Genomic DNA, 23,358 nt, shown 5'->3' with positions numbered 1-23,358 from the left:
AGAGATTATAAAAACTCTGGACAATCTATGCTGCTTACTGACTCACAGATTTCCAAAGGGTGAGAATGCAGGCTGTTGCCCTCCCCTGCATTCATTGCTTAACTTTTTTAGTTTTTCCCCATGTCTTTTTCAAGGTTCCAGCAATGTTAACCCAAATTAATGCCTTACAGACAAGTGTGAAGGCAGGAAACAATTTATGAACCCCCAAAGTTTTATTGACTGGCTGTCAAATATGTATAAAGGATCCCTCATTAAGTCCTGTTGGTAAGTGACTAACCTCCAAAAGCTAGTTTTCTCCTGAACTGAGGCATCTCTTAATCTTAGCTAAAGGCTTCAATAATCAAATTCCAGACAACAGGAAAGATGCTATTCAATACTTTGTATTACCTTGTTATAGCACTGTTTTCTGATTTTCTTTCATTTATCACAGGAAGTGTTGTGGTTTTCTATTACAATGGGAAATAGAAGAAATGTTGTATTCTATTTATTTTCTCCTCAGGAATAATTAAATTCCCTAAGCTAAAGCTCTAGCCTCTCTTATTCATTCATTCAAGCATCCATTTAATGAATGTTTACTAAGTAGGACCAGGAACAATTCTTGGCACAGAGAATACAGTGGTAGAAAAAATATCGATGTTCTATTTTCTCACCTTAAAAAGCAGAATGAATTACAGGTAAGCCAAAACCACAATTCCAATAAAATATGATATGCTGAGGGATATAGAAGGCACTAAAGAACAATAAATTCAGAGGGCCCAAATTAGTCCAGTGAGTCAAAAAGAGCGTTATGTGTTAGTCAGGTAAAGAGGCAAGGAAAATGTTGCAAACAGAAGAGGCAGAATGCCAAAAAGCACTAAAAAAATTAGTGTAACATATCTGAGGCGTTACAGAAATTCGTGTTGGGTGTAAAAGCGAAGATAAAGGCAAGACAGTAGCTAGGTGATTCTAAGTCGACTCTGCTGGTTATGCACTGTGGTCACTATCCCAAAGAGAGCAAAAGGTCAGCAGAGCTTCTGAGCATGGGACAGTAGAATTAGATTTTAGGGGAATCACCTGACATACTATGTAGCCTGGGCTGGAGGATAGAAAGATTTGCTTCAGGGAATCTATTAGGAGATGTTTGTAGTGACTCGGGCTTGCGAAAATAAAGGTGGATTAGTTAGGTTAGTGGCAGTGGACATAAACAAAAACGGACAGACTTGAGACATGGCTAGCAAGCCATATCGATGTGGAAGGCTGGGGTGGAGTGTTGGATAAGAGTGGAGATGTGCCGAAACCGGTTTGGCTCAGTGGATAGAGCGTCGGCCTGCGGACTGAAAGGTCCCAGGTTCAATTCCGGTCAAGGGCATGTTCCTGGGTTGCGGGCACATCCCCAGTGGGAGATGTGCAAAAGGCAGCTGATCGATGTTTCTCTCTCATCGATGTTTCTGACTCTCTGTCTCTCTCCCTTCCTCTCTGTAAGAAATCAATAAAATATATTTTTTAAAAAAAAGAGTGGAGATGTTACCATCTCACTTACGTTTCTAGCCAACTTTAGATATGCAATATGTAAGGAAAACTGATGGCTTCAGATTTTAGAGATTCTATGTGAATACCCAAAGCAAAAGTCCTGTGGCCACTTGCATATATGGCTTTGAAGCTCAAGAGATGTCAAAGCTAAAAATGTATATTTGAGAACCATCATATTTCGTTTTTAAATTCCACCCCACCTGATTAGTTTCTCTATTATTTTTCTGCCTTCTAAATGATCTTTTTAGGTTTTCACTCCACATCACTGATTTAGTTTTCTGCCACAGGGTTTTATTAAACATGCAATCCATACTAGTTGACTAAATCCCCTTTTCATTTTATCCTTACCGTCTCATTTGGTACCTCTTTTGGTTCTCTCTTCACATTACCTAGCTCTGATCGTACTGATGCTGTCACACATTTTTCAAAATTCACTTTACATTTCTGTAGTAAAACTACACAACTCCATTCCTTCAGGTGGTTGTTTTCATTCCAAGGTAATATGATAGTTTTTTCCAAGAGTCCTGTGTGCTGTTGCCCTCTCACTCAGTCTCAATCCAAAAGAATCTGTTAGTTTTGGTTCTCACAGAAGTTAATCCTAAGAAAAAGAATCTAACCCATGTAATTTATTTGAAAGGTATAAGGAACATGGGTAGAAAGGGGGGGGGATATAGAAAACAGAAGGCCATAAATAGAAAGTAGATTGTCAAAACAGCTACCAATTATGAGTGAATCCATGAGAAGGTTCTGGGAACTGCGCACAATGCCCACCTGAGAAGTATTTCACCTTTGGAGCAAGGGAGTGGCTAACGACCTTCACTGGGGTGCAGTCACACCTCTGTGCAGGGCTGCCTTCCCCAGCTTAGGTGAAAGCTGCCAGGAAAATAAAGGCACATATTGGCAGCTGGAGATCTGCAGAGGCCACTGAAGTGGGTACGTCTTGGGGCTGTGGCACACAGGGTCTGCTACAATGACTTACTTGTTTCCAACACACAGGGAGTATGTTGTCCCGCTGTTCTCACCTCTTGTTCTGTTTCACTGAGAACACCGCAGCACAATTCTGATGGTAATTGGAACTTAGCATCAGACTCCACAGAAAAGGCTCAGTATGGTATGGACCAGGGGTGGGCAAACTTTTTGACTCGAGGGCCACAATGGGTTCTTAAACTGGACCGGAGGGCCGGAACAAAAGCATGGATGGAGTGTTTGTGTGAACTAATATAAATTCAAAGTAAACATCATTACATAAAAGGGTATGGTCTTTTTTTTTTTTTAGTTCTATTCATTTCAAACGGGCCAGATCCGGCCCGCGGGCCCTAGTTTGCCCACGGCTGGTATGGACTGAAGTTCATGTGTCTCCCCCGCCCAAATTCACATGATTTAGCCCTAATCTCCATGGTCGGGGAGTAGACGAGGGAGGGGTTGTATTTGTAGATGCGGCCTCTAAGGAAGTAATTAAGGTTAAATGACATCATAAGAGTAGGGCCAGGATCTGATAGGATTAGTGGTATCCTTGTAAGAAGAGACACCAGAGATCCCATGTGCCTGGACTCTCTCTCTCTCTCTCTCTCTCTCTCTCTCTCCCTCCCTCCAAGTGCATGAATAAAAGAGATCCTGTGAGCACAGCATGGTGGCCTCCTACAAGCCAAGAGATGTGATTTTCGCCCTCCCAGCCTCCAGACCAGTGAGAAGTAAATTTCTGCTGCTAAGCCACGCAGCCTGTGGAAGTTTTCTCTTGCAGCCCAAGCAGACTCACAGCCCCATAAGACGGACCTCCCTTCCGATACCAGCCCCACTTCAGGGGTTTCACAGCCACCTGCCCTTCTGCCTGGCTGGCTATAAATCCAAGGGTTTCAGTCGTTCATTAGAATAATGTACAGCTCAGGCAAGTACTATGCTTATGACTGCACTTTTACTATAAAAGATACACATGAGACAATGGGAGGGCGGGCAGAGCTGTCATACCTCTCTTTGTGGAGTCAGAGCATGTAACCCTCCTGGCACATCAAGGAATTCTCCACTGTGCTTCCATGCCCAGACTTTTTATCAAGGGTTAACTGTGTAGGCATGATTGAGTGAATCACTGACCATGTGTCTAAATTCACTCTCCATCCCCTTTCCTTCCCTGGAGATCAGGAGGTCAGATGACATCACCGGGCTCAAAGCTCCAACCCTCTAATCACATGGTTGGTCTTTCTGAATGGCCTAAGTCCCATCATGAATCATCTCATTAGCATAAACTATCTGGTCTACTGTGAATTTTAAGAATGCTCCTATCACTCAGGAAATTACAAAGATTTAGAGTGTCCCTTCCAGGAACTAGGGACAAAGACGAGACAAAACCTTTATTGCACCACCTCTACATGTGGAGACAGTTGTATGGCATTCTAGAAAGGGCAAAACTATAGAGACAGTGAAAAACAAACAAAAAACAGCGGTTGCCATGGGTTTAGAAGGAAGGAATAAGTAGGCAGCACACAGATTATTTTTAGGGCACTGAAAATACTTTGTATGAAACTCTAATGGTGAATTCTTATCATTATACATGTTTTTCAAAGCCATAGAATGTGCAGCACCAAAAATGAACCCTCAATGTCCGTAAACTCTGGACTTTGGGTAACAATGATGTGTGAATACAAATTCATCAGTTGTAACAAATGTACCTCTCTGTTGGTGGTGTTGATAATGAGTGAAGCTACCCATGAGTAGGGGTAGGAGCTAGAGGGGAAAGCTCTATTCCTTCAACTTAATTTTGCTGTGAACATAAAACTGCTCTTAAAAGTTAAAGTCTATAAAGAAAAAATTTATACTCCCAGGATACACTACTTTCTTCCAGGATTCTTGATGTTTTCTAAAAGCTGTAAATTCAAATGAATGTAGAAATATTAAGGAGGAAGAGTACTCTTGCAGGAAGCAGATCTCCATATTTTCTGGGTGGTAGCAGACCTTGGGTCGCTGAATGTAAGGTAAGTTATGGGAGACGCATGATGTGACCGGTGTCTTCTTGCAATAAAGCAAAATATTCTAGTTCATAATTTTCCTTCATCCTGAAATACTGGCTTTGTTTTCATGAATATTTCCTCCAAGAGTCTGACAATAGGTTGTTAGTCCGTCTTAGTGTTCAGGAGTGGTGGAAAATTTTCAGCTTTAATAATAAATTTGAAGCTGCATAAAAAGATGAGAACCAAGCACCATTTCAAAATATATCTCTTACCATTTCCTCTTATTTATTTGTAATCTTCAATTTTAATTAAATAAGGACTAAGAGGCAGTAAAAACCTTTCTTGTGCATTTTTTATGTAAAGGCACTGTTTTATTATTTAGCATGGTTAATACCAAAAACAAGTATTAAGTTTGGAATTTTACAGGTGGAGTTGGTATGGTAGAGAGAGGTTGCGTGCTTTGGAGTCAGACATGACATGAGTTTCAATGCTGCCCATGTTACTTAAACTCCTGAGTCCAACTGTAAAATAAAACTAATACTGATTTTCAGTGTTACCATTTCCTTTTCGGTTGCTTCTTTAAAAACTTCACAACATCTAAGTCTACATTATTCCAGATTTTTGTATCCTTTAATTATTAACATGTTCTGGTTTGCCTTTCACTAGACAAGTAGGTTTGACAAAGTCGGTTGCTATAACTTTCTCACATAGACCCTCTCCTGGTCTATGGAACTCAGACAACCCAAATGCACAAGAGGTGTGCATTTCCTCCCTACAAAACATCAAGGGTGTGTTTGAAAGAGGCATTTCATTTCCACATATGTCCTCGCCTTATTTTGTTTGTTTTCTTAAATGGGAATTGTGATTCAACACTATACCTATACATCAGTATCGAAGCTCATGCATAAAATACAACCACATACAAACCCAACATCAACCTAACACTCTTCCTTTAGAATATAATTCTTCCCTGTAAGTATCCTTGGAATTAGCTCACAATTGATGTCATATTCTGTTCAGCTTAACCCTCTGTAATATCACCAATTTTATATCCCAGGAGGATGAATTTATAGGTATGCATTAATTACTTCATCAGGTTATATAAAGCATAATCCACTGGGGTTAAAGGTGAACTATCACCTGAAACTATCACCATAAACTATCTGTACCTTATTTTCAGGAGACCAGCAGGGGAAAATATGCACAAAAATGATCTAAACAACATCTGCTTCAATCGCTGTTATGATTCTCTCAGAGACAAATGAAAGGGTGCTCATTTTTGTCATGTGAGAATACTGTGTTCTGTTCTAAATGGCTTAAGTGCATGCAATGGCAGAGCACAGAGGAAAGTCAAAATGGGAAAATGTCAATAGAAGATGGTTTAGCTTTGAGCTGTGCAGCCTTTTTCACAAAAATAACAAATTCGTCCACGCAGAAGCTTTCTCTGACAGTTGTGATTAGGTCGAGCAAATCTTTGGGTGAGTTCCTTGCACTGTCAGACATGAAAGAATCTCCGCTTTCCGCTTTCATGTCTCCATCCGTAATAATACTCATCCTAAGAATGTGGGCTCCATGGAGATGGGAACATTCCATTCTTATTCTCTGCTTTACGCCTTGCTTTTAGCAAATATTGACTCTGTCCTAGACATGGAGAAAGACAGGTGCTACCCACCATCAGAGCTATCACCAGTTTAGTGAGAGAGAGCAGGAAAGAGAAGGAAACAGAAATGCAAGCAATTAGGATTATTTTCTACTTTGGCAAGAGGCTTTTCAGATATGTCCTGAATGCCATAGGAGCACTGAGAAAGGAATCACTAATTCTACCTAAAGGAATTGGAAAACATACCCAAAGAAAATCTTGATCCTAAAGAAAAACTGACATTTACCAGTTCCAGAATGAGAATATAACAGATTGAGGAAATAACGCACTCGGTAACCCTGAGTAATGGTGGTCACGCCCCACCTCATGCACCATTGAAACTTCCTTGTGTGGCATAATGTGTGGTGGAAGAATAACGGGAGAACATTCCGGAAAGGTAACCCTAGGCCAATTTGGGAAGGCTTTGTGTCTCACACCAAGGAGTCTGGTTTTTATCCAGTTGGTAATTAGGAGCCACAGAAGACTTTTTAACAAGGTCAGAATTGTGCTGTTGAAAGATGATTTTTGTGTTCAATGGTTCAGTTTGAAAGTAGCTTTAAAAAAACAGACCAGTTAGAAAATTCTGGCATTAAATCAGTCAGTAAGTGATGGGTGTATATATAAGCCAATAGTAGAAATACATACAAGTTTGAAGGGTATTTAAAGGAAAGAAGAGTTAGGGTTTGATGGTTGAAAGATTATTTTTGACTATATACCAGACACTGTTCTAGGTCCTGGGGATAAAACAGAGAACAACATGACAAAGTGTCCTGCCCTGGTAGAACTCAGTTTAATTGAGGGCAAAGATGTCATGGATTCTGGGGTAATGCTCTTAGATCCACTTTTCAGGTCCTACTCGTCCAAGTCCCAGCTGCACAGAATTCTGACTGTTAATGCCCTCTCGCTGTGGTCTTCCCTGTGCATTGCCCTCACCCACAGCTAAGACCTCTCCCAGGGGAAGGGCTATAGTCTAATACTGGCTGATAAAAAGATATAAGGGCCCAGTCCTCCTTCCTTGTCCCTCAATTTGGAATGATGCCAAAGCTACAGAACTCCCATAGGACCGTCTGAAGCCTCTGCTGCAATCACACAGGGTCAGTTGCTCTCTTTGCTTAGTCCTGCCTTCCTACATGTATCTCTCAATCACCAATAAACAACCTAATCACCAATAAACAATCTGTATACAATCCCCTACCTTAAACTCTATTTTCAGGGAAGCCAGCTGAGGATAGTCAGTGTGAGGCATGGTCTCAGGTAGCCTAATTGAAAATTTGGCAAATGGATCACTTGCCAGAACCTGGCAATAAGAATCCTTTTGCTAGTGGTAAATGGAATATGGCTAGGCCCTGGCCAGCTGTAACGGTGCGCTTTTTCCAACTGTTGCTACTGGTGATCGGGCATGAGGCACAGGTGAAAGAGGGCACACGAGCTAATGAAATGCCTCTGGCCTGGAGAAGGACCAGTGGAACGCTCGCTGTAAGGGCAGTGGCACTAGGTGGCTATTGCTGAGGATCATGGAGTCAGTGCAGAACGATAATGAAAGGCTCAGGGTGATTAATCATCAATTCAGAATTGAAAGCCGCGGTGCCTTCCTGGTTGCATTTAGAGTTCCTAACTTCCTGAAGCTGAAGGTCAAGCAGAGCTGAAGTTTGGGGGCTGGGCTTGAAATCCAGCAGAGTTTCAGTGCAGGAAAGCTCTCAGCTCTGAAAGGCCTCTCACACCCCTTTAGAACCTGCTATGGAAAGAGCAGGACATTAACATGTGGAGGGGGGATAGCTCTGAGAATGCTGTGGAGGATCTGGAATAGCCAGAATCCGCTGAGCCCACTCGCCCTTGTGGGAAGCTAGTGGCCCCTTCCTGTTTGAAGATGGTGCAGAGACGTTAGCTTCCGCAGGTGGCTTGTAAAACGATTCTTCTTCCCTCAGGATCTACCCTTTGCTGACAATTAAACTACTGAGGGTCAAATCTTGGCACAAATATGCTGTAGCCACTGAGGCAGGAAAAGAACTGCAAGAATCTTCTAATAAGTACTGCCAAGACCTGGAATACTCCACTGGGAACTAGACCCTGAGGGTGGCAGATACTGTCCATGACCTGGACCCTGAGGCTGGTGGACACTGTCCATGACCTGGATGCTGAGGGTGGTGGATACTGTCCATGACCTGGACCCTGAGGGTGGCAGATACTGTCCATGACCTGGACGCTGAGGCTGGTGGACACTGTCCATGACCTGGACCCTGAGGCTGGTGGATACTGTCCATGACCTGGGCCTTGAGGGTGGTGGATACTGTCCATGACCTGGACCCTGAGGGCGGCGGATACTGTCCCTGACCTGGGTGCTGAGGGTGATGGATACTGCCTATGACCTGGGCCCTGAGGGCGGCGGATACTGTCCATGACCTGGACCCTGAGGGTGGTGGATCCTGTCCATGACCTGGACGCTGAGGGTGGTGGATACTGTCCCTGACCTGGGCCCTGAGGGTGGCAGGTACTGTCCATGAACTTGTCATGACCTGGGCCCTGAGGGTGGTGGATACTGTCCCTGACCTGGGCCCTGCGGGCGGCGGATACTGTCCATGACCTGGGCCCTGAGGGTGACGGATACTGTCCATGACCTGGACCCTGAGGGCGGCGGGTACTGTCCATGACCTGGGCCCTGAGGGTGGCAGGTACTGTCCATGACCTGGGCCCTGATGTTGGCAGGTACTGTCCATGAACTTGTCCTGACAGTACCAGGGAAAGATGAGAACTGCATAAAGGGGAGTTTATCTGATAGGTGTGCTCTCTTTTTTGAGGGGAGGAGGTTCTTTCTATAATGACACAGAATTTTATACCTTGGCTAATAAGTCCATAGAAAGTGCACATATGGTGCAAAGGTGACATTTAGAAGCTTGGAAAAAGTGACAGTTGCTGCTAAATAAAGTAAAAATGCCAGAACTGCTATGGCAATTCATGGAAGAAGGGATCCAAAGGCTCAGAGAAATGGACATGCAAGATCGGGAAGCCTAACAGGACCCTATATTGTGTAGAAGGTTCTAGAGGACATTCCATATACCAAAACATGTAGGAATGTGCTGGTGGGAGGAGCACTAGCCTCAATGAAAAGTTCACTGGGTTGTTTGTACAACCACCTTATCGTAGGGTTTACTGATGGGATTTTAGTGTCCAATTTGTTCTCATGTTACTTCCAAAAAGTATGGCTTTAATGTGGACTAATAAGAGGAGAAACGAGAGAGAGAGAGAGAGAGAGAGAGAGAGAGAGAGAGAGAGAGAGAGAGAGAGAACAGGGCATAATTTATAATGTTCGACTTGTGCCAGGTGAAGTATAAATGTGATCACAATGCCCTAAGCAAGTAGAAGTTTTGCAGTGGTTTGAAAAGAGAAAACTGGATGAGAGAATGAGTTACCAAACCTTCCACAGTAAAGCAACAATGAGTGTAAAGGACTCATGTCTTCTCAGTGTCATCAAAACAATCCAGTCTGCCACATGAAATTAATGGAGCTCATGTTAATTAAATATATTATTTTAAACATTTGTTTAATAGTTAAAATTTTGTACTTAGTTCATCTCAGTATGCTCAAGTAGCACTTTCATTAAAATAATTGATGTTAATATGGGAAGGAAGGGCCTTTACAAGTGGCCCACACTTATGAAATTTAAAAGGTACTTGGAGTATAACTAGTCATGTGCCAGGGGCAATGAAAAAGTGCTCAGAGGCAGGCACCAGCCACAGGAGGCTGCTAGAACAGTTCTAGAGTGAGGTACAGTATATAGAAACTTTCTATCAAATCTATAGAAATGTTTCTCAAACAAAGACTTTTGAATTTCATATAACATCTCAGTTTTAATTCAATAATACCCATTTATGTTTATGACATTTTTCACCATATCACAAATTTATTTAGCTGTCCTAAATTATAATCTTGTGTTATCAATGGGTGAATATTGCATTTACCAAGCATACGAAACATCTTGGTTCTCCTAGCAACTATACTTTAATATAATGTAGCCATATTACAAATAATGTGCTGAAAAGTGACATAATAAAAGTATTATAATGTTGTTATGACAACTGGAACATTTCAGTTTAAACACCCATGGATCCATAATTTTAAATCACACCTAAGTAATAAAAAATGTATTGATAAGTAATCAACCCTCATTCAGTCATTGCTATTTATTCTTAAATCCTATTTGCCTCCTTCAGCTCTTAATTAATTTGTCCCTTATTCATTGTGAATTTTTGAGCATTCAAATCTTTAGTCTGCATGGAATTACAATAGGGCTGTGTCCCTTTTCAGCCTGACTTATTTCTTGTCACTGTGCTTCCTCCTATTTAAACCAAGCTCTGGCCAAATTGAAATGTTCTTGTTTCCTGAATAGCACATGACCTCTGTAATCTTAAAAATGCCTCTCAAATGTTCACACCATCCAGCAGCTTTTTCTCAAAGCTTAGATAGGCTACCAGATTCAGCATATAAAAACACAGTTAAATTTGAATTGCAGATAAACAATGAGGTTGTTTGTTTGTTTTTTACAATAAATATAGCCTCTCTATTGCATAGGACATACTTATACTAAGAAATTATTTGTTGTTTTTTTGAAATTCAAATTTTACAGGGTATCTGTATTTTACCTGGCAGCCCTGCAGCTAGGAGAGCTACAGCTTTTATTTTTCTGTAAAGTATACTCTCTCCCTCAGGCAGGACTGAGAAAAGGTAGAGCCATCTGTACAGAAAAGTAAGGCAATGGCCCTCGACTTGATCCTGAGCCTCTTTTCCAAATTAATTACATAGTCTGCACTGCCATGTTGCTCAGTATTATTTCCTAGATTCCCAGTCTCTAAACAGCTCTTGTCTGAGATGGGTGAGATCTGACTTTTGTCTGACACACCCTCTGGGGTAGACATGGAGAAAGAGGGACCCATTTAAATTCGGGTTCCTGGGGTCTGGCCTAGACATGGTCATGAGTGGGACTAGTCAGTATGGCACAATGAGTAGCCAAAGGCCAAGCCCTGTATGAAAATGGGCCTGCCGACGGTGAGTCTGCAACATCAGGTTTGAGAGAGGAGGGAAAAAATAAGAATGGGGGTGGGGAAGTGAAGAAATAGACAACATAATCTGCAAGGGGAAGCAGCAGAAGAGAGGCGCTTTCATGGGATCTATATAATAAAAGCCCAGCGACTGTTATGGCAGAAGGACCAGAATGATCAGTTTCTATGATGCGCACTGACCACCAGGGGCAGACGCACAACACAGGAGCTGCCCCCTGGTGGTCAGTGCACTCCCACAGCTGGAGCGCTGCTCAGCCAGAAGCCTGGCTCACAGTTGGCGAGCATAGTGGCGGTGGCAGGAGCCTCTCCTGCCTCTGTGGGAGCTCTTAGGAGCAGGGAGCCAAGCGGTAAGGAGCAACCAGGCAGCCAGTTAGGAGCTAGGGGTCCCAGATTGTGAGAGGGCGCAGACTGGACTGAGGGGCCCCCCCCCCCCCCGCCCCAGCACGAATTTCATGCATTGGGCCTCTAGTAATTACAATGAAACATTGTCAAGGAGAAACCTGTTAAGAGAGCCAAGCTTATTTGAACAACCCACCTTCCAGTTGTGGATACCCAAAGACAGTGCAGTTCATTTTCAGCTTTACTGGTGGCAGATACTCTTCTCTGATGTGGTTCCTTTGTCTCAAAGTCCTAACTCAAAGGAATAAGATGCTAAGCCCAGGCTTAGCTTGATTCTTTTTTTAAAATATATTTTATTGATTTTTTTACAGAGAGGAAGGGAGAGGGATAGAGAGTTAGAAACATCGATGAGAGAGAAACATTGATCAGCTGCCTCTTGCACACTCCCTACTGGGGATGTGCCCACAACCAAGGTACATGCTCTTGACCAGAATCGAACCTGGGACCCTTGAGTCCGCAGGCCAACGCTCTACCCATTGAGCCAAACCGGTTAGGGCTTAGCTTGATTCTTTACTGACCCCCTACCCAGATGTACTCCTTTTGCTGACTCTCCCAGTCCTGTCTCCCTGGCCCATGTCCACACGTACTTTGTCCTCATGGTTTACCATAAGAAAAGGGATGAGTCATGGCTTTGAGATATGTTAAAGGTCACCACCATCTCCTAGGTGACAGCTACCTATATTCAAATAACAGTAACTAAGAAATAACAACCAGATTCTAACATCATGTGCACTATAACTGTCACCTAATATCCTTGAAGACAAATGGATAAATCTGTGCAGTCACTCCAACAAAGCATCCAAATAATGTCTCTATTCAATCAAACAGAAAAAAAAAAATGGGGGAGAAAAGTTTTGATCAAAGTATCATCTGCTTCTTGCAATGGCTGACTGATAATAACAAAAAAAGTGGAAAAATATAAAAATCATGGGCTTGACAGCATTAGGAGACTAGCAAAATATGGGAAATTTCCCAGAGCAAGATGTGGGAAAAAATGAACTCCAGAGAAGTGCACTAACATTGGAACTAGTGTTGCCCTGTGGCAGTTGCCATTTTTGGAGAGATTACTGAGAAGCAGAAAAGTGCTTTTGACAGCTCAAATGGGGAGGGAGATAAAAATTGGACTCAAGAATCCATGAAAGATAGGTGACCTGAGAAATACCCCCTATATTGGTTCAGGAAACCAAATAGTTGTATTTGAGGATTAAGGGTAAACTGGAATTAATTAACTAACCTGCAAAAGCCTACAGCCTTATTATTACCTCATCTGAGTTACCCAGAAAAATCTCTGTTTCAGAAGCTAAAATAAGCCTGATTATTTGATAATTGTGTGTCACTCATAATCTCACATCTCTTCTAGACACAGGATAAGACGGCACATTCCCACCCACTTAAGTTTGGGAGAAGTCACGTGACTTGCCTGAGCAATGAAGTCTTTAAAACCCAGTACAAAATTCTCCAATATCATTTGCTGGCCTTATAGGTATGGCCAAGAAGGATAGAACAAAGTTGGGGGGAGCGGGGGGGACACACAAAACATCTCAGAAGGCACAGCCAGGGATGACAATGAACACTGGACTGTGGAAGTCTTCCAAGGGAACAGGATTGTCTAAACCCTCAGGATAAAGGGCTGTTGAAAAGTATTCTCAGGGTGCTCAGCATTACTGTGGCCCAGTGACTTCTGTAGGTCATGCACTCTTTCTTGTTCAAAATCAAAATGTTTGTTGTAATGACCCTGTCCCTGTTTCATCACCATATATTAGTATGAAGCGGACGATCAAGAGCTGCCACATCTGGACATGATATAAAGACTACGGCACCTCACATGCTAATGAGGGGACAATGATGCCTTATCAAAAGATCCTGGATTGTCAGCTCCATGACAGTATCAGAGGGGACTTTGAATTGGTCACCTTTGGGGACAGAGTGGGTACATTTGACATGCAGTAAAGACAATGAGCCTATACTTGGTGACAAGAGAAGCAGTCTGTGGTAGAAATGAGTGTCTCTCCCCTTTTCCTCTTGTAGGCCCTTCTTTTAGTCAAGGAAATGTTAATAGAGGTGATATGTGCCTTTGCAGTTAGAATTATTTAAAATACAATTCTCCAATTTTGCCCTTATCTTGGCAATTATAGGAGAAGCCATTAATATGAAAGCACTATAAAATTAAAGCTGAAATGCCCAATTGCTAAATCAAACATGTGAATACTAGTGATACCAGAGAGTTATCTCATCCCACTTATATGTGAAAACTTTTTGTTCGGCCACTGAGACTTTGAGGTTTTTACCACAGTCCAGCAAAGATTATATGACTAATTATTTAACTTACACTCTAAATTATTTATCGGTTCCCTTGCAAAGTCATATTTTTATACTATCTCTTCTTATTGTGGTTATAAATACAAGGTTTGTCCATTGAAGAGAACTGGAAAACTCCAGATAGAATGAAAGGGAAATCCAGATTGCCCAGAGTCATCACTGTGAGGATTCCTGTTAACATGAGAGGGGACAATGTTTTCAGATGAATAGAAAAGCACAGAAGAGAAACTTACCAATGGCCAATGAAGCAAGTGTTATTGCTAATTAATGGCCACCGATACAAAATATTAAAAAATTATAATAATTAATCGTTCCTTCATAGATTTAGAGTATTATGAAACTCATGAACTACCAATAAATCACTTGGTTACAGTTTAAGTGCGTTTTGAAAATGATACATCGTATTTTCTATCTCCAAGGGTGCTTTCTACATTAAATAATCCACCATGACAATATATCAAAGTAGAACAAATAGGTGGTGGGTTGTCAGGGCCAAGTTCTCTTGATTTTGAGTCTTCCTAACATGCAGGACCGGCATTTGGTGCAGATATGGAATTTAGAAGGTGCATTGCACTAGCCGGGCAATTCTAGAGCCTCTCCATTGACTTACTCTGAGAAATTAATCTTTGAGGGTTAGATATTTTCCCTATTTCTTAGTATAAGATCTTTAAGATATATATTCTAAAAATATACATTTTGCTGCTAAACCTATTTTGAGGGGCTTTACTTAACCTAAAGATGCACTGAGTCCATCAGGGATGCTTACTGAGTAACTGTTCTGTGTTCAACCCTATGCAAGTAGGAACATGGAGGGGTGGGGTGATGAGTTGCTATGTTGTGCTGGAAGAATTCTTAAAGAAAGATGACACCTCTGACCACATGTTCTTTCAGCCACATCCTCAGCACAGCTGCTGGTTCCCCTCTTTTCTGGAGAAGAATGAGCAATTGATGCATCCTGGTTTTCTTTCAGCCAGACTGACATCTCACATGACATGCACAGACTGAGGCATATAGATGTGTATGAATGTGCCACGGGTATTCTTGCAGTTTGCCCTGGACCTTTTGTTTCTGACCTGTTCTTAATCTCATGCCATCCCCCTTTGATCCTAAACTCCCGGCTCCACGGGCTGTGTCTGCTTCCACCTCCGGCAATTCAGGCATGGTGTCTGTAATTGGTCTCACTGGGGTTAGCTTCTCAGTTCTGCCTAAGAGATTTTGGTCGAACTTCTGGTTCTCTCCTTGGCAGGTTGCCTCAGACAATGTAGCCCATCCTAATCCTAGCCTCACATGACTTGGCTGATACCCTCGCCAACCGACCCTGGGATTGTAATGGAACACTAGGCTGCTTTCCTGAGCCATGATTTTTGCCCAGTATTCATTTCTCCTTCTGCTCTTCTGTGTGCCCCATACAGGTAAACAAAAGCCCCGTGTGGCTCAGTAAAATACAATAAAAATAGTGTGCAATTGCTTTAATGGAAAGCTAGTTGGAAAAGTAAAATTTGGAGTCTGTGTGGCTATTGAACACACAGCGCATAAACAGCAGTGCGATGACAGCATTCCTATTTCATGCTGCCCTGCAATTGTTTTATGGGACTTAGGAAGTCTCGCTTTTTCCAAACAAAGCACATCACCAGGCCTCTCTGCGCTTGGTACCGATGGAAATGAGCACATTCAGTTCCATTACTGCATAAAGAGAAGCAAGCCCACTGTTTCTGACAGGGAGCTGGCTCCTTTCTGAGGCCACAGGGGCATGTGATGCAGCCACTTGTTTTAAGAGGCAGCAAATTGGCCAGTAATTATTAACCTGCCCTTTTTTTTTTTTATCGAAGTGCTTAGAATAAGATGGCAATTATGAAGCATGAACACATTTCTCAGATCTGTTATTAACCATAGGCAATGCCACCAAATATATAAAAATTTTTTTTTTCAAAAAATCATTTCTCTCTTCTCTTTGCATGAATATGTTATATAGCTTTATGAGCTTCCACCAGATTTCCTATAGATTTCCACCTGTATTGACTTTCACAGCAGTTGACCCTTTATATTAATTTTAAAATGAGGGCACGGAGACACAAGCGTTTTCACCACCAGGAGGAAGGTAGCCAAGAAGGAGGAGAAACAGTCTGGCCCGGTGTGAACGACTGTGGCTTCGGCATTGGCGAGATGTAGTTTTGACACCTGGTTTTGATCTGAACATATTGTGTGACTTTGGACACTCACTCAAATTCTTGAAACCACAGTTTTATCAGTAAAATGGGATTAAAAAACCTATATCATGAAATTGTTTCGAAAAAATTGAATAAAAGCATGTGGTTAGCACATAATAAACTATAAATGAGTGGTTACTGTTCCTCTTCAACTTTGTTTTATTAGGTTTGCTTGGAGCCGGTTTGCGAATCGGCAGTCAGGAGACCTGAGCACTGGAGTGGAAAGAGGACCCTTCCATCAGTCAGGGAGGATTCAATGTCTTGTTCATGGGTTTAGAATTCGTAAGTCAGAGGCCAGGAAAGCAAGTCCATGTGACTTGACCCTCAAGTTGTCACCATTCTACCCTGTTCCCTCCAGGACCTCACCACCATCACCTCCAACAACAAAATATATATCTATATTCTGCTTAGGAAGAAAATAAGATATTAAAAATAAATGTGTTTTTTCGGGAAACATCACACACAATATCAGATATTATATCATACAATTTATTCAGAATGGGTTGAGGAAGGGGAAAAGGAAATGGGAAATTAACTTGTAAACTGTGAGCAAACAAGAAGCTGTGGGTCTAAGCTTTCAGATGCTTTTATTAACTGTATCTTAAGACTATACTTTCAGGGATCATTTCTATAGTCCGTTATTAACTGTATCTTTGTTGTCATCTAAGAGTGATAAAGAGGGCCACTGATGCGTTTCCTATCAAGAAGTTTCTAACTGCAATGGAGTTATGTCTCTTAAATATTTCCCCATTACACATTTTCCAATAGCATCACTTGTCATTTAATTATGAACTATGTGAACTATTCATAACATGTATTCATAATTTCTTCCCTAGAACAAGTTCAAAGACTTAGATTCTCACTGGGAGGGGGTGGGAGTAAGAAGCATGAGAAATAGATTATGCCGGTTTCTGTGTCTCTCTATGAAAGTACTTTGACTTCTGTAGAAAAAAAATATAATTACTCATTTCAGAAGTATTTATTGAGCAGCCACTATTTTCAAGCCAATTTATTACATGCTTAATAGAAAGAAGAAAAAACAAGGGAGAAGAGAAGTTCCTGGCCTTTAATATATGTATAATCTTGTTCAAATTCCAATAAATAGAAATTATCTGACTCTTAAAGCCATGGAGGAAACATTGTGCTTTTCCACCCACCTGTGTCCCTGATCCTCTGTTCAGCCTGTTCTCTCTTTACTAAACCTAATAATACTCTTTCACAAAAAAGGTGACATAATGTCTCTACAGGACAGAACAGAACTTCTGGGCAACCTCCTCCTCTCTTGTTGTTTGGACATACATATAGAGGCCCAATTTTCAGAAAACATTCATGACTTCTGTAACAATTTCATCCAATAGTTTGTGAGTACTTACTGTTTACCAGGTGTTTCTCTAGGAAATTTCACATCCATTATCATATTTACTGTTGTAATGGCTCAGTGTTAATATAGGCACATCCATTTTACAAGTGAAGAAATGAATAATAGAAATACGAAATAAATTGCCCGAGATCATGCTACCAGTTCATGGCAAAAAGAGTGGACAGGCTGTATTAAAGTAGAACTAAAGCAAAATTCTTGAAAATATGGAAATTTAAAAAATTAAGGATTAAATCAAATTTAGATTAAATAGCTTACTAGATACAACAGAATTAGTGAATTGAAAGATAAATTTGTAGAAGTCATTTTAAATGTAGCACAGAATGATAAAAAGATAGAAAATATAAAAGAGAAATTAATCGACAAAGAGAATAGAAAGAGAAGTTTCAACACACATATATTTGGCATTCCAGAAGAAGCAATAGAGACTAGGGGAATACACAATGCCCACAAAAAGAAAATGTTTGATATTGGACGATGGGAGCACCCATCAAGTTCCAAACATCATTTTTAAAAAGATAAAATCCATATTTAGATTCACCATAGCGAAACTGTAAAACCAGCAAAGAATGACATGGAGAATGACGGACAGGGCGACACTGGCATTATAAGCATGAATGCTGGCATTAGGAGAGTCTGACATAGGAGGAAAAATTAATTTGTCTACTCACAGTATTGCAGATGAAATTGTCTCCTCCTTAAGAAAATGCTCTTTAAAAGCACGCTTAATTAGAGTCGTGGGAATGCAATGATCTTAGAATATGACATGTTGGTCTCCATCCCTAAGTATTCACCACCATGTCCCATGTCCCAACTTATGGTGCTAATAGAGGGGGGTGCCTTGGGCCGCCTTGGGTTACCTGACCCAGATCTGTATGACAGGGGAGCTGAAGAAGGCCACCATTGTGGCTTTCTGACCTTTTACTGGAAGGCTCTCTCCATGTTATACAGAAATCAATGTATAAACATCTTAAACTGTAATTCTGTGACAAGCGGTTGAAACAGAGGAGGTCTCTCTTTGTGCGCAGATTCTTACATTTCGTATATGTCCATCATTTTTCAATTGTATCGACCTTCTAATATACAAGCTGCCCTCAGTGAGAAGCTGAATATTACATCTGATGAAACTCCTGCAGGTCTCCACTTTTCAGTAGATGCAAACAGGAGATAGTTCCTCCTGCTATCTATTCCATTATTATTTTATTCTTATTAGACCTTTATCAAAGCAGTGTTAATATTCCCTCAGGGGGAGCACTTGGACATTTTAAAACACTACTGCTTTTTACTTACTGGTGTGTAGTAACGATTCTTTTAATTACAAGATTTTTCTCCAGTACAGGTAATGTATAAAAGCTCAGCAATTTTGCCAACTTTTTCTAAATTCTCGAAATATGAACATTTGCAACTCGATTATCTCAGAGGTGAATGGGTGAAGCTGAGGGAAAATCAGGTGGCTTCTAGAAATTTTTATAATCCATTGTCTACTACAGATGCAGAAGTTGCCCTTTATTACCTCAACATTTTTACTTGTCAGAGTACAATGTTTCTCTGTACTTGAACGTTTAAAATTCATCCACTCATTCCAAAAGCCAGTAATCCTGAGTTTGTACACAAAGTAAGGAATCCTGGTCTTAATTCACACAAAGATTGCTCTATAAGAGTGGTGTCAAATGTGAATATACACAACCAATTCGGTACACAAAATGATGCTTGAAGTACAAACAGAAAACCTTAGGATTTTATTTAGCTTTATCTCTAAAGCAGTATGTAGTGCATTTAATATTAGTGGCATAGGCCCCCTCACTCAGTCCAGAGGACAGTGTGGAGAGTCAATGTCAACCGGTGAGGATGAACGCTGGTCCTCTCTCGTGTGCTGTGCGAGTGCTCAGACAGGTGCCTTTACAGTGCACATCTAGTTTGAACTAAACTAACCCTCACAATAGATGAGTGCTTTAAAAATCCTTGCAGCCCTAGCCAGTTTGACTCAGTGGATACAGCGTCGGCCCACTGACTGAAGGGTCCTGGATTTGATTCCAGACAAGGGCACATAGCTTGGTTGTAGGCTCAATCCCCGGCCCTGGTCAGGGCATGTGTTGAAGGCAACCGATCCATGTGTCTCTCTCATATTGATGTTTTTCTCTCTCTTTCCCCTCTCCTTTCCACTCCCTCTGAAAAAGCAATGGATTCTTCTTTTTTAAGGCCTGGGATGGGGGGTAGAGGCGGGCTAGAAGGAGGAAAAAGGGGGAAATATGTAATACATTCAACAATAAAGATTTTTTAAATAAAGTTTAATTTTTTAAAGTAAAAAAAAGCAATGGAAAAATATCCTCTGGTGAGGATTAAATAAATAAATATAAATTCTTGCAAAGAAACAGATGATTGAAGAAAATCTTTAATATTCCAACCTTCCCTGACATGAAATACATCCCAATAAATTTTTAGCAATATTTAAAATTATATAATACTTAATCCATTAATTTATAAATATCCACTAACCATAATGATAAATTTTAAATACATCTTTTGAGGGTTTCTTGCTTATGATCAAGGCACAAAAATTATATGACCAAACAATGTAAATACATTAATTTGATGATAAATCAACATTCATCCCACCATTAGCAAATGCTGCTTGAAGATACAGAGAAACATAGGTCAAGATGGAAAGAAACAGATACTAGAGCCAATTAAGCAGTGTGAATACTTTCTTATACAGTTGAGTCAAGCCAGTGGTGTTTCTACTATACTCAGTTTACAATATTTGCTAGATTGTCTTTCACTGACAACATACACATAAAACTACAGTTTGTGTGCCATTAAAGGACAGATGTACTGCAGAAAATACTTTCTCAATAGTAACTGACTTATATCACCATAATTTTTGGGGGGGAATACTGTATACATTAACTCCTGACATAGTATCCACTTTGGGATTCTAACAAGAATTCTGGGGGAAGGTCACAGAAATAAGCAGCATCAACAAATCAATCACGGCATCGTTCTTGGCAGGCCACTGCCACAGCAAAATGAAGCTGAAATGCACAAGGGCTACAGTCTCATCCAGCAGGGGAAGAGGGTTTTTCCATGAGACCTTTAAATAAAAATGTGTCTTTACAATAGAGGGAATGTGGAATGTCGGAAAATCCTTTGTTCCACAGAGGGCTTTACTTGTCATCATGTGACAAAGCACATAAAAGGGTTGCAGAACTTCAGGACAGCTTACATATCTTTGCCTTTAAAAAAGAGAAAAGTGTTAAGTTCGCTTCCCTTCTGTTGTTGTAGTGCAAATATTCAAAACAAATACGTGTAACATGTCCTTCATAGGTAAGGTGACACTTTTACAATGAACGAAAAAGTAACTATTTCATGAAAGAAAACTGAGCTAGGGAGCGAACATTTGCAGTAAATATTTGACATTATTTTTCTCATTATTTCTTTGGCTGAAAATAATGACGGATACATAAAAAGCCCATCTACATTCTTTTAAAACATGTTAGCAGAATTTTCCAAATAAAGTTTTGAAAGGTTTTTTAACTCTTTTGTTTAAAAATTTTCAATGCAACACCTCTTCTAATTGGCAAGAACAACTGATTCACATCTTGGAGATAGAGATTTACTACATACATTTTTTTTAAACAAATTTTTGCAAAAAAAAAAATCCAAAACCTAAAAACAATTTTAAGTGAAATCTATTTATTTAAATAAGCACAGCCAGGGTGCATCAGGTCCAAATAAACTAACATTTATTTCAATTAAAGTTTATTTCAAGACATTTTAAATAAAATAAACCAAATAATCACTTTGTATATCACAATGGGTTAAACCATAATTTCTTTTTAAAGAGTGAAAGATATGCATTAACATTGCCTTCAAAATAGTGCTTTGGCATCGTTAATAAAACAGATTATTTTTAAATTAGTGTTTATTCTACATTTATGTTTGAAATGCATTTTGATGCTTTATAATGCATGAACTAGTACTTATACATAATATATAAATATACAGATATAGTGGGTAAAGGCTTACGTATCTTTACTGACGAAGGACTGAAATCCGAAAGGACTGACTATGACTTCTCACTTTGGTTCCCACTAGAGGCCTCTGCTTCATGCCTCTTTGTAGATGTTCATGCTCTTGACCAGCAGGTGTCAATATCTGGAAGCATGGCTGCGTTGATCCTGCAGGCAGCTTGGAAATCTTAACCTCACACAACAGGAAAACTCCTCCGCTGGTTTAAGAAATGCCAACGACTGGAGTCTGTTCCCTTGGCAGAAACAGGGTAGGGCTTATGTTCATTGGGCAAAGATGGCAACCTGGCAGTGCATTTTTGCATTCATATTTATTAAATGGTTTTTAAAATTACAAGTCTGACTGGACAGCAGGAGATGTTGAGAAAAAGGGGACACCAAGACACTTGGCCATGGACCCCCTGATTCCTGAGGTGGGCCTAGGCGGGTGGAATGAGTGGTGCTGTGGAGCCAGGGATACCAGGTCTCCAGTCTTAGTAGTGACCTGATATTCAGTGCCTCAGGCCACCAATCTATAAAATACACATAATTATGCTCAAATCATGGGCTTATTATCAGGACTATAGAGAATGACACAAAGAAAAGATCCACCATTCTGAAACTCTACATGCTGAATTTATGAAATTAAAGGCACCACCAAAATAAGGACTGATTAACAGTTATTCCCCCCCTTTTTTTGACCAATAAATACTTCATGAAGAATGCAAACCAGCATCCAAGTATACAAGTTTCTCTCTCTTTCTCTCTCTCTCTCTTTTCCTCTCCTCTCCTTTCCTTCCTCCTTCCCTCCCTCTCTCCTCTCTACACACACAAACAGCTTTGCTGAGATAAAATTGACATGTAATAAATGACACATATTTAAAGTGTACAATCTGATGACTTTTGAACTATGTATGCACCCATGAAGCCATCACCACAATAGTGTTAATGAGCATATCCATCACCCCCAAAGTTTCCTCATGCCTCTGGTAATCCTTCCTTCCTGCCCCTCTCACCCCCTTCCCATCACCAGACAACCACCAATTTGCATCCTGTCCCTATACATTATTTTTTCAGAATTTTATGTAAATGGTACTTGTACGACTTATTTTACTCAGAGTAATTGTCTTGAGATTCTTGCATGCTGCTGTTCACTCCTGGTCATTGCTGAATGGTATTCCATTGTATGGGTGCAACACCATTTGCTTGCCCATTCACCCACTGCTGTTCATTTGGATTGTTTCCAGATTTGGGCTATTACAATCAAGCTCTTATGAACAATTTTATTCAAGTCTTAGTGTGGATATGTGCTTTCATATTGCTTGGAATGAAAGGGATTGAAATGGAATGACTGGGTCACATGGCAGGAGTATGTTTATCTTTTTAAAATGGGTGTAGCATTTTATGCTTCCCCCAGCAATGTATGAAACTTCCAGTTGTTCCATCTCCAACATTTGATATATTCAGATTTTTAATTTAGGCATTTGTAGATTTTTAATTTTAAACATTGTCACTTTCATTAGTTATCATTTCTCTACTGACTACTGATTTGAACATCTTTTCATGTTGTCTTTTTGCCATCCATATATCTTCTGGGCTGAATTATGTATTGAAATCATCCATTAGTTTTTATGGGTTGTTTGATTTTTATTGTAAGCTTTAAGTGTTCTTAATATAGTCTGAATTCAAAATCTTTATCACGCATGATTTACAAAACTTTTCTTGAAATCTGATTTGTCTTTTCATTCTCTTAACAGTGTCTTTCAAAGAGTAACAATTCTTAATTTTGATGATATCTGATTTATTTTTCCTTTTAAAAAATAATAATTTGGGTACTATATCTAAAAATTTTGTATCATTCCCAAGCTTTCAAAGATTTTCCTCCTATGTTTTTCACTAGATAT

This window comes from Myotis davidii, unplaced genomic scaffold (genome assembly GCF_000327345.1).
Source record: "Myotis davidii unplaced genomic scaffold, ASM32734v1 scaffold226, whole genome shotgun sequence".
Lineage (NCBI taxonomy): Eukaryota > Metazoa > Chordata > Mammalia > Chiroptera > Vespertilionidae > Myotis > Myotis davidii.
This window is presented reverse-complemented; position numbering follows the sequence as displayed.